Source organism: Arachis stenosperma, chromosome 10 (genome assembly GCF_014773155.1).
Source record: "Arachis stenosperma cultivar V10309 chromosome 10, arast.V10309.gnm1.PFL2, whole genome shotgun sequence".
NCBI lineage: Eukaryota > Viridiplantae > Streptophyta > Magnoliopsida > Fabales > Fabaceae > Arachis > Arachis stenosperma.
In genome coordinates this window covers 34,032,595-34,044,837 of record NC_080386.1, presented here as the reverse complement: position 1 = coordinate 34,044,837, position 12,243 = coordinate 34,032,595, and positions in this window count along the sequence as shown.

Below are 12,243 nucleotides of genomic sequence, written 5' to 3'. Positions count from 1 at the left end.
CTAGCATTTCCACCCCTTCTTTGCTTCCCTTTATCTGAACTACTTGCTTGATGGCGAAAAGGAACTATTTGACGAAATTCTATGTCAAATAGAACCTTAATTGACCATGCGATTTTGAACCTCTTTTTTATTTTTAATTTTGTTTCAAGTTAGGTCAATACCCTTCTGTTTCTGGCTTTCTGTCTGTTTGCTTATTTACCAGCTTTTCTTTTCTCTGGTTTATTTAATATTCTGTATCCTGTAATTTCTATTTTCAGGATGTCTGACAAAGGGAAAGGCAAAGCCAAGGTTACCTCAAGTAAGAGGAAAAAGTCGCAGCCATCCACTGAACTGGCAACCTCAGGCTTATCTGCGCGTAAGCTTGATGAGAAGGATAAGGCTGACCAAGCTACGCCTTCTAACAACCCATATAAGTTTGCCAACCTATAGTGTGAGCTTAGATTTGAGCACTTTGATAAGCGGAACCTCATTGTGGAAAAGAGACTAGATGTACCCTCCGATCTGAAGCAGTATACTGAGCGTCGGATTGCGGAGAAGGGTTGGTTATTTCTTGACAGAGAGCTAGTGCGAGTGAACGAGACTTGGGTCCGGGAGTTCTATTGCAATTACTATCGAGCGACCCTTGATGCTGTTGATCTCAAAGACAGGCAGATTCTAGTTACAGAGGAGGCTATTGAGGACATCCTCCACTTTCAGCCTATGATCAGTGATAAAGATGCCTTCCATCAGGCCAAGGAGGATATTAAATGCATGACTTTTGATTGGGACGCAGTGCATCGTACGATTGCCCTTCCTGATACCCCTTAGGAGCAAGGATCCAAGAAAGAGACTCCGAGAGGCATTAAGTTTGACTATCTAACGAAAGTAGCCAAGTTGTAGCAGCAGATTCTATGTACCTATGTCATGCCCATTACTCATGCTACTAAGGTCCCGGCTGATATGATAGTTCTGATTTGGTGTGTCTTAGAGGAGAAGGAGCTGTACCTTCCACGCCTCATCAGGAGATACATGTACCGGGCCAATATCAGAGGCAACCTGCCATTCGCTTGTTTGGTCACACAGCTAGCTCACCGGGCTGAGGTACCCTGGGAGCAGGGCGATGAGGCACCAGCCGCTCACGATAAGGAGAAGGTTATCCCTTGGGGTGACTGGTTTGGTGACCACCCAGTAGCCCGGCACAGAGACCAAGCAGCATTAGCAGCAGCTACTAAGCCGACCACTTCTTTAGCTCCAGCAGGACCATCTGCACCATCTCGACCAGCACCTTCATCTGCATAACAGCCGGTCACCGTCTTGTGCAGTGCCTCTTTGAGTGCCTTGATCAGATGGAGCGCTGCAATCAGCAACGCTATGCACATATGAAGCTGATTGTGACTTCGGGACGGACTGACATTCCCTCTGAGTCTGACACATCCTCGAAGCACTCTGAGAAGGAGGAGGATGAGCAGGTAGTGGCCCAGCTGGAGGAGAATTAGCCTGAGCATCCTACAGAGACACAGGCACCTACACAGCCACAGCCGATATAGCAGAGGCACATCCTTCGACAGGCGACGATAGAGATGCAGGCGATGACCCTTCACACCCAGCTTGATTGAGAGCATCGAGGACGATGCTGTGATTTAAGTGTGGGGTGGTCACCATCATCGGCGGAGTCTATATTTTGGGGAACCATTTCAGACTTTTGTTCTATTTTGCTTTATTTTGTTCTATTTTTCTTTTAGTACTTGCACATTTTTATCTTATTATACTTTTGTTTATTTTTACTTTGTTGCATTTTACACTTTGGGCTTGTATATATCTTAGATATTTAGCTTGAATTGCACTTTTAGTTTATTAGTTGTGATTTAGAAAATATGGATTATTGAGCTTTGTTTACCCTTTTGCATATGAGAATTTGGTTTGATTAAAAATAAGGAGTGAACTAAAATTTTTTTTTTTTAGCTTTTCATGATCACAACATTTCATTTAGTATATATAATAATAAATGTTGGTCAATTTGTTAAAAATTGCAAGAAATTCATTTTTCTTAGAAAGGGCATTTGAGATTCACATGGATTTGAGTTAAAACTTTTGGAAACTTGCATGATATATATATATATATATATATATATATATATATATATATATATATATACATATATAGTTGGAATATGGTTTTTGAGCTAAGAACACATAACCTGTGAGATTTTGAGCTTAATTATATGGTTACATTATTTAACCATGATTTTTATTCTTGTGTATTTTCTTTTCTATGATTGCAATCTATAATTTGTTCCATTCTATATGTCCATTATATAGTATATATTCATGCATATATATGATTGAGGCCATCATTTAATATTAGCTTACTTATCCCAAATAGCCACCATTCCATTTACCTTTGTTTGCCATTTTGAGCCTTTTTAATCCCCATTTGTTCTTTATATCATCATATCACTAGCCTTAAACGGAAAAACAATTAATTACCCTATTTGAATCTTTAGCTAGCTTAAGATAGTGTGTGTCAACTAAGTGTGGAGAAATGTGAGAACTTAGGTTGATGAGAATGTGTTTTGCTGACAAATATTAATAATTTGGGTGCCTGCTCATGTGAAACTATAGAATCCATATGCATTGATATATTATGCTTTCATTTATATAAAAAAAAAAGAGAAGAAATAAATGAATAGGGGATAAAATTACCCCAATTTAAGTTCAATAAAAAGATCAATGCATATGTGGTGGAATTAGAATTGATACATGAGTGTATAAAAATATGTTAAAGTGAGATTTTGGGTAGCTAAACTTAAATTTTAGAATTGTATAGAGTGTGTGTATGTGTTAGGTGAGAACTTAGGTTAGTCAAAAATTCATATGATATCTCACTTGGCCATACATATATCCTTACCCTTACCTTAGTCCCATTACAACCTTGAAAAGCCCTCATGATATTTGCATTTGTACACTTGATAATTGTTGATTGGTTAGATGAAGAACAAGGTTTTAGAAAGCATGATTAGAAGAGATTTAAGTGGTTTAACCCCAAACACTTGAGTAATTATAGTGCATATACGCATCCAATAAGGGTTCAATTACTCATTTTCATATGTCCATATTTGATCATTGCTTGTCTTGCAAGTTTGTGAACTCTTTTGATTAACTCACCTCACTTGTCAATGTGCTTTGATATGATTGATTTAGTCCTTGATTGTGCATATATGATTTCTTGGAAATTTGACTCACTTTGACCACATATATATATAGTAATTAGAATAGCATGATGCATGTAGGTAGCTTGCATCTAGATAGGTTGCATTGCATAAGTTCTACCATTTTGCCTTCAGTCTTTTGGTTCTCTTGAGCTTAGCATGAGGTCATGCTAATGTTTAAGTGTGGGGAGATTGATAAACCGCTATTTTGCGGTTTATTTTGTATTGAATTGAGCGGATCTTATCAATTATTCTCACACTTATACATATAATTCGCATGTTTTATATTTCCTTCCTAATTTTATGTTATGATTGAAAACATACTTCTTTGGCCTTAAATTTGCTAATTTGAATCCCCTCTTATTACCATTTGATGCCGTGATATGTTTGCTGAGTGTTTTCAGGGTTTATAGGGCAGGAATGGCTTAGAGAACGGAAAGAAAGCATGCAAAAGTGGAAGGAACGCAAGAAAATGGTATTTTGAGAAGCTAGCAGCGACGCGTACGCATGGGCGACACGTACGCGTGATTGGCAAAGAAGATGAGCGACGCGTACGCATCAGCCACGCGTACGCATGACCAGGATTTTTGCCAAGCGGCGCGTACGCATGGGCGACACGTACGCGTGACAAAGCGTCACGTGCTGCAATTTGCAAAAAGCGCTGGGGCGATTTCTGGGCTATTTTTGACCCAGTTCCAAGCCCGAAAACACATATTAGAGGCTGCAGAGTGGGGGAATCAAGGATACAACATTCATTCACATAATTTTAGGTTTTAGATGTAGTTTTCTAGAGAGAGATGCTATCTCCTCTCTCTAGGTTTTAGGGTTCTTAACTTATTCCTTTTCAATTTCTGAATTATATCTTATTTCAATTTAGTTTCTCTTCTACTTTTAATTGTTCTAGGATTCTAGTTTATTTATTTCCCTTATTGATTACTTTATGTTGCTACTTTAGTTTATGAATTATCATGTTAGATTCAATTTCCCTTTTTATACAATTTGAGGTATTTCATGTTTATTGCTTCTTCCTTTATTTGTTATCATTAATGCTTGCAATTATTGGTTTTAGATTTTACATTCTCTATTATTTTTCTATGCTTTTATTTTGAGCCCACCAAGTGTTTGATAAAATGCCTGGTTGGATTTTAAATTAGCTTTTTATATTCTTAGCTTGGATTGAGCAATTAGAGACTCTTGAATTGTCAAAGTCTCTTGTTGGTTGGTGGTTGAAACTTGCTAGTTGGCTTGAGCTTCACTAACTCTAGTCTTTGATTAGGACTTGTGAATTCAATTTGATTTTCTCACTTGACTTACCATTAATTGTTAGAGGTTAACTAAGTGATAGTAAAAGGCAATTACTATCACAAGTAACTATGATAATGAGGATAGGAATTCTAATTATCAATCCTTGCTAGGACTTTTCTTAATTATTAGTTTATTTTCTTGTCATTTTACTTTCTTTTTCAACATTTAAAAACCCAAAAAGATACTTTTTCATAACCAATAATAAACTACACTTCCCTGCAATTCCTTGAGAGACGACCCGAGGTTTAATACTTCGGTTAATTTTTATTGGGTTTGCTTTAGTGACAAACAAATTAAATTTGATTGAGGTTTAATTGTCGGTTTAGATCTATACTTGTAATGCGATTATTTTGTGAAATTCTTTACCGACGATTTTTCATCCATCAAGGTCCAAGTTGGGTCCAAGCCTAACATATATAAGAGAGTTATGAGACCATTTGTTCTCATTTTTCAGAAACAAGAGAGAGGGGCGGTGAGAAGAGAGAAGAGGGGTGATTAGGGTTTCACTATTCACCTCCTCCTTCAAAGCTCCATAACTTTTAATCCGGAGCTCCGATTGACGAGCCATTTGCGACCACGCGAAACTCTTGCTAAGCCCGTCATTTCTAACTAAGTTTTGTTGGTAAGAAACTTTTTCTCTAGCTCCAGTTTTCTATCCTATCCCAAAAATAAAAAATGGCTTTGGATTGTTGAGTTTTTTTTTGTGTTTTTGGTTGTTTAGGGGTAATCTAGTATTGGAATATTGTTGGGTTTTGTCCCTAATCTCGTTGGATAAGGTAAGGTCTTACTAAACCCTTCTGTTTAGTTATTTTTGTGAACCTTAGGTTTTGATATATATATATATATATATATATATATATATATATATATATATATATATATAAAATATTAGTTTGAGCTTTGGTGCTTGTTGGAGTTGCCTTCGATTTTTGGAAGCTTGTGGGATCCAAGTTTTGGTGTTTGGTGCATTTTGGGAATCGGCCAAGGTATGGTTTTGGTTTTCTCTATGTAATATATAATATTTCTGGACACTTATGCTAGTGGACCATAGGATAGGTTTGAATTGTTGATTGTGGATTATGACTATTGATGCTTGTGATAAATTTAATGAATTGTGATATTGTTGTTGATTATTGAGAGTGCAGTTGAATAATGACAATATTGAGTAGTGATATTGGATTTGGATGCTTGTTGATGTTGATGAATGTTGAGGATTTTGAATTAAGATTGAGTTGTGATTTACCGAAAGTGTGAAGGTGTGTAAATAGGAAATTTGGGTGGAAGTGGTGAAAATGTGTATGGATAGGTTGTGGAATGAATTGAAAGATAAAATAACATCATTTAGGTCTATTGGAACTGGTTGGTTGTAGGATATTTGGTTGTGATTGTGAATTTTGGAAGTTTAAGAACCTAGTTAAATTTTGGTAAAAACCAGTTTTTGGTGAACTTTGACGGATCATAACTTGAGTCTCGGTTTTTGAAATTGGTTGAAATTTATCTTAAATTAAAGTTCATTCGAAGATCTTTAAATTAATATAAAGTTTTTGAATGATTAAAATTTGGTGTTTAAAACTGATTTCTACAACTTTACAAAATTTTGCAAGTCTGGAGGAGTATACGTACGCGAACTTTTGTATGTGTACATGAAATGGTCAAAATTTTATGTATGAGTATGCATACAATAGGCATGCGTATGCATAGACCCTGTTTTGCTGAAAAATGATTTTCTTTCGTTTTCAAGGGTTCTCTAACTTTCTAAACTTCCTTCAAATGTTGTTTAAGAGTGCTATCTAGTAATTAGGTTCTAATATTATTAAAGATGAGTTAATGACTTATTTTAATAAAATTCTACATGAATTTAGAAGACGGAGACTTAGGCTTCTGGAGTACTGAGGATGGATTAGTTGAGTGAGATGGCGGTGTACTGTAATGATGATTGAGGTAATGAGTTGTGGAAATTATAGATTGATGATGGTTGAGACGCATCCAAGACTCGGAGTGGAATGATGGATTATTGAGTACTGAAAAATGATTTCTGAAAACCACTGATATATTGTTATGCTGATATATTGTGGCAGTCTCCCTCTTGTCGAGATTGCGGTGCCAGCGTAAGGATGATTGGTTTATCCTGCTTACGTTGAGATGTGAGGGCCGAGGTTGTATCCCGTTCGCATAACCTTCTCTGTTGCATGAGTGTGCAGAGCCTATATCTCTGGCGTAGCAGACTCCCTGCTACATGAATGTGTGGGGCCTATATCCCCGGTGTGGCAAATTTCTCTGCTGCATGAGTATGCAGAGCCTATATCTCTGGCGTGGCAGAAAAGCTACATCCGAGAGAATCTGTCGGGTTAGCATTTATAGACCGACAAGTGATATCACGAGCCAATAGGACAGGCATTCATCATATGCATCTCTACTTGTTTGTTTGCTTTGCTTAAATTCTGTTATGTCTAAATGAATCACATGTTTACTTGCTAATTGTTCTACTTGCTATATGTGTGCTTTACTTGTCTGCATTACTTGTGTTTTTGCTAGGATTGAGGAGGCTCAGTAGGCAGTGGCGATGGGATCACATGGAGGTTAGGTTGGCAGAGGCTGTGGGATACAGCGGTGTGATTAGCATTAGTTAGAAATCCCCTAAGTTTAGATAACCCTATTTATGGTTTATGATTTAAGTTATTTATCTTTGTTAAGCGTGAATATCGGTATCGATGTGAAGTTCTAGGATTGCCTTTGGCGTCTCGGAACCTTACATCTTACATATTGGGCACTGTTACCATACTGAGAACCTCCGGTTCTCAGCATATGTTGATGTTGTTTTTCAGATGCAGGTCGTAACCCACCTCGATAAGTTGTGAGATGGTGATAGAGCGGAGGATCTTATGCTCTCTTTTGGGTATTTTGATTATTTGTTGTAGTACTTTCTCTCACTCTTATTTTTTTTAGACTTTATGCCCTTAGAGGCTTGATTGGAGAGATAAGTTGTATAAGCTGTTTTAAACTTCAAAACTAGATTAGCCGGCCTAAACTCCGCAGGTTGTGACTAGTCCTCTTTTTGTATATCATACTTATATATATCTTATTTACTTTAATTATTACCTTGTGTATCCTGGAGCTATCGATAAAGTTTTATATTTATTATGTCTTGTTCTGTTCGTGCCTACGCGTTTAGTTATCGTGTGTGAACTTCACGTTTCGTAATTCTGTTTTAAGCGACTTGAGCTTTACTCCTTCATCGGGATCCTAGTATTACTATTTCTTTCTATATTATATATTATAAGCTTTAGAATTGTCGTGACACTTCGTTATCCTTTGCTTTATGACTAGAGGTAAGGCTTAGGGTAATGGGCTGTTACACAAAATGACTTATTAAAAACCTAAGAAAACGTTACGTATCCCCAAAAAAAGCGTATGCCGCTTTAGTGTGGTATAACTAAAATATATTTTTAAAATTTAAAATGAAATGTGCCAAGTACATGACTCCAAACATATAAAACTTGTATTTTTTTCAAAATAACAAATTTTGAAGGGGCAATTTGTTGGTAGTAAATAGGTTCCTTGACTGGAATAAGTCTCAACTGCGAACTAGGTCGATCATAAGGGCAAGGAGAGTCAAAGTCAGAGATAGACATTGCAGGAAAAAAGGTTGACTAGTAGTTACTTTGACTTAAGCACCAAGATTTTTACTTGACTCTCAAGCTGAAAATACGGAACATAGTGCGATTTTGGGGAACAAGTTGAAGGAAGAATGTGGGAGAAAAAATGAATAACTGACGAGTTTTTTGTTTCCTGTAAAAAAAAAAAAAAAAAGTTAAAATTAAGACAAGTATGCATTGCAACCCACTCTAACCCACACCAAAACTTTGCAAAAATTTTTAGTTACACTGACGCATAAAAAATAAACTGCTTATATATGTGAATATTAAATGTCATCACTTTTCTCTTATTTTCTTTATTTTCTTTTCATTTTTTCTTATTTCCTTTTTCATTATTTTTTAGCATTTCTTTTATCATTTTCGACTTTTTATTGTCTTTGTACTTTTATTATTTTTATTTTTATTGTCAATTTTAGCTATTTTTCATGACCTTTTCATTTATTTCATATTGTTTTCAGTTTTCAAATTTTTTTTTTTATAATCGAACTCACCCTTTTGAGAGAAAAATTATATCTGTTCTCAAAATAAAATTTTGATACAAGATTATTTTGATACTACATGTTAAAGTCGACAGAAAAATGAGTGAAGCAATCCAATTGTATTGTATAATTCTTAACCAGAGATCGGAGAACAGCAGGATAACCACTACTATATATATTAATGATAAAAAGTTTAAAACTATTTGACTGTTCATATAGTATACAAATCATCCACTAATTCAATTGACTATTTGACTGACGCATAATAACGTGTTGCTTTGGTCCACTAATTGCTCTTCACCTTTTTGTTTTTCATATTATTCACTTATCTCATCACTTTAAGAGTATAGATTATCATACAAGACTCAATTTGCATCAATCATTGATTCCAATACAAGAAGAAAGCTTGGCAAAAAGAGAGAAAGGAGAGAACAGAAATAAAAGCAAGGGAATGAAAGTAGAAAGAGACGAAGAACGGTAATGCTCTTTAATTAATTATTGCCATCAAAAGTTCTTTTTAATTAATAAAGTTGTTGTTCCTGCCAAATGCATTTTTGCAGAGAAAATTGATATTTGTAAAATTAAATTATTGTTTACTTTTGCATATTTAATATATAACGCAACTATTAATTTTATATAATTTTTTAGTTATCTAAAATTAAGTTTAGATTAATATCTCAAATAAATATAAATTTAAGTTGAAAATAATATTTGACACATTATTTTGACATTTCTTTTTCTATCATGCGAATATTTGTGCTCCTCATTTTTAAACCATACATTTTTTAAGCCAACAAGCATCATGTTTGACTAATTGTTTTATGAAAAGTTTGTTAGTTTATTTATTGATACCAAATACCTATTTCTATTTTATAAAAAATAATAGAAGGTTAACTGTCCAAAATAGTAAAAAAGTTTTAAAAATGGATTTTACGTTCTAAAATTTTTCGCTTAGGCAGAACATGCATAAAAGAATTTACAGGTAAATAAAAAATAATGTAATCTAAAATTGTCGAATATTGTAAAGATTAGTTAATAAAAAATATTATATGTGCACGTACCGAATGAATCATTAAATTAATTATTATATATTTATATATAGATAAATTTTTTAGGTTAATAGTCAAATTCGTCTCTGAAAGATTACATATTTTCTAAATTAGTCTTCAAATAATTTTTTTAGTCATATTAGTTCTTGAAAGATAAAACGTAAGTCAAATTGGTCATTCCATTAGTTAGATAATGACGTGTCATGTTAAGTGCCATGTGTTACCAGATGATTGGTTGACGTGTCAGGTCAGTGACATCTAACACGCCACGTGTCACTTGACATGTAAAATTGTTATTTATAATCAAAATAGTCTCTGAAAATTCAGACGTAAGTCATTTTCATCCATAAAATTTTAAAAATTAATCAAATTAATCCTTATATAATTTTTTTTATAATATTAAATTTAAAATATTTTTTTATAATACTAATTTTAATATTATTTTTAGACTTTAATAAACAAAATTCTCTTTGCATAAAATAATAAAAATAATTAAATTATTATAAAATTATTTTGTCATTTGTATTTTAAAATTTTACCTTTTTAAATTGTAATTTTTTTTATAGTGAAATTTTTTTATTTAAACGAATTTATTAAATTATTGTTGATTATATATTTAAAAATTTAATATTTTAAATTTTACTAAATAATATAATAGTAATTTTAAAATTTAAATCTTTTAAATTTTTAAAATTATAATTTTTATTATTATTTAATTTATATAATAGAATTCAATAATTAAAAAATCGATTAGCTAATAAAAAATATTATATGTGCACGCACCGAATGAGTCATTAAATTAATTATTATGTATTTATATATAGGTAAATTTTTTTATACTTATGAGTTTGGTATTGAATTTTTTAAATTTGTCTTTTATGATAAATTTTAAATATTTAAAAATTATTTATTTTTATATTTTTAAATTAAATATTAATTTTTATCTTCTTTTAATAAATTAGATAATAAAATATTAAAATATTAAAAATATCTTTTAAAAAAAAAAACAAAAAATTAATAGGCCCACCCTGTCTGACCAAAGTTTGTAGATTTATCAATGCGTGTTCAGCAAATTTAAAATCTCAGTGTATCTTACCATTTTCTACTTAGAAGTCCAACGAATCAGTTCGTTTTGCTGGTTAAACTATTTTTAAAGATATATCTCCACAGTATTAAGATGGAAAAATCAAATATATGATCTTGTATAATAAAGTTAAAAATGATCATTATTAAAACATTAAATACTAAATACGCATCTAAATTTATTTTGAGTACTTTTTTTTTTTTACCGAATGAGTTGGACATTCTTTAACTTTAAACATTACAATATCAAAACTTACACACATTCACACTCACACTCACATAACACTTTTAAGGATTAGTTCTTATCCACTTCTGGTTTCAACCAAGTTTGAATATAGATATGATTGCTCAATGCTCATAAGACAAATGAATTGTCATTATGCCTGCAACTTTATTATGTATATCATGTAAATAAGGGTATTCAAGCCAGATATGCTCGAAAAATGAATTGTCGTTATGCCTACAACTTTATTATGTATATCATGTAAATAAGGGTGTTCAAGCTAGATATGCTCAAAACCTAGTCCGGACCCGAATCATATTTGTTCGGCTCAAATTTGTTGGTTTTTATTTTGTATCATTTTCATACTGGAGTGCGAGTCATGCTTTATATAAATCCAATTTGTCTCTGAAATAATGTTTTATAGTTAAAATATGTATTTTATATTGAAATTAATAATAAAATATTATATTTTTATACTTTTATTAATATTTTTTATACTGTATAATGTTGCTTTTTATTTTGAAATAACTTATTTTAGTATAAATATTATATATTTATTAAATTCAATCTTATAGTTAAGATTTTATTAATGTTATATAAAATTTATAAAATTATATATACTAATTGTATATCAGGTCAATTAGACTTAACTCAGTTTATTTTAGATTAATTTAAAATCAAATTCAAATCCTTAAAATAAATTAAACAAAATATTAATTAAATTGATTTCGACTTTATCTAAATCCAACTCCATTCGAGTTATGTACACTACTCTTATATGTAAAAGTAAAAATAAAAAATGTATACTAATGAAAGGATTGAGAGAAGACTCAGAGTAATCATAGAAACAAAAGGATATAAAATTGAAAAGTGTATTAAGCTCTATTATAAGAGTACTGTATTATGCCCTTTATAGCAATAACAACACAGTTGCAGTAACAAGATAACAGAATAACCAATTCTTGTTATTCAATCCAAAACTTAACTAACTCACTATTATACACTAATATCTTTATACTCTCTTAGCCCCCTCAAACTTAAAGTCACCATCGAGGAGTTACTTTAAGTTTGTTTTTAAATTTGTCAAATAATTCTAGAGATAATGGCTTAGTAAAAATATCAGCCACTTGATCAGTGGCACTGATATGAACAACACTAAGCTGCTTGCGGTTCACCCTTTCTCGCACAAAGTGAAGGTCTAACTCAAAGTGCTTAGTCCTACTGTGGAGAATTGGATTTTCAACTAACAAAACTGCACTA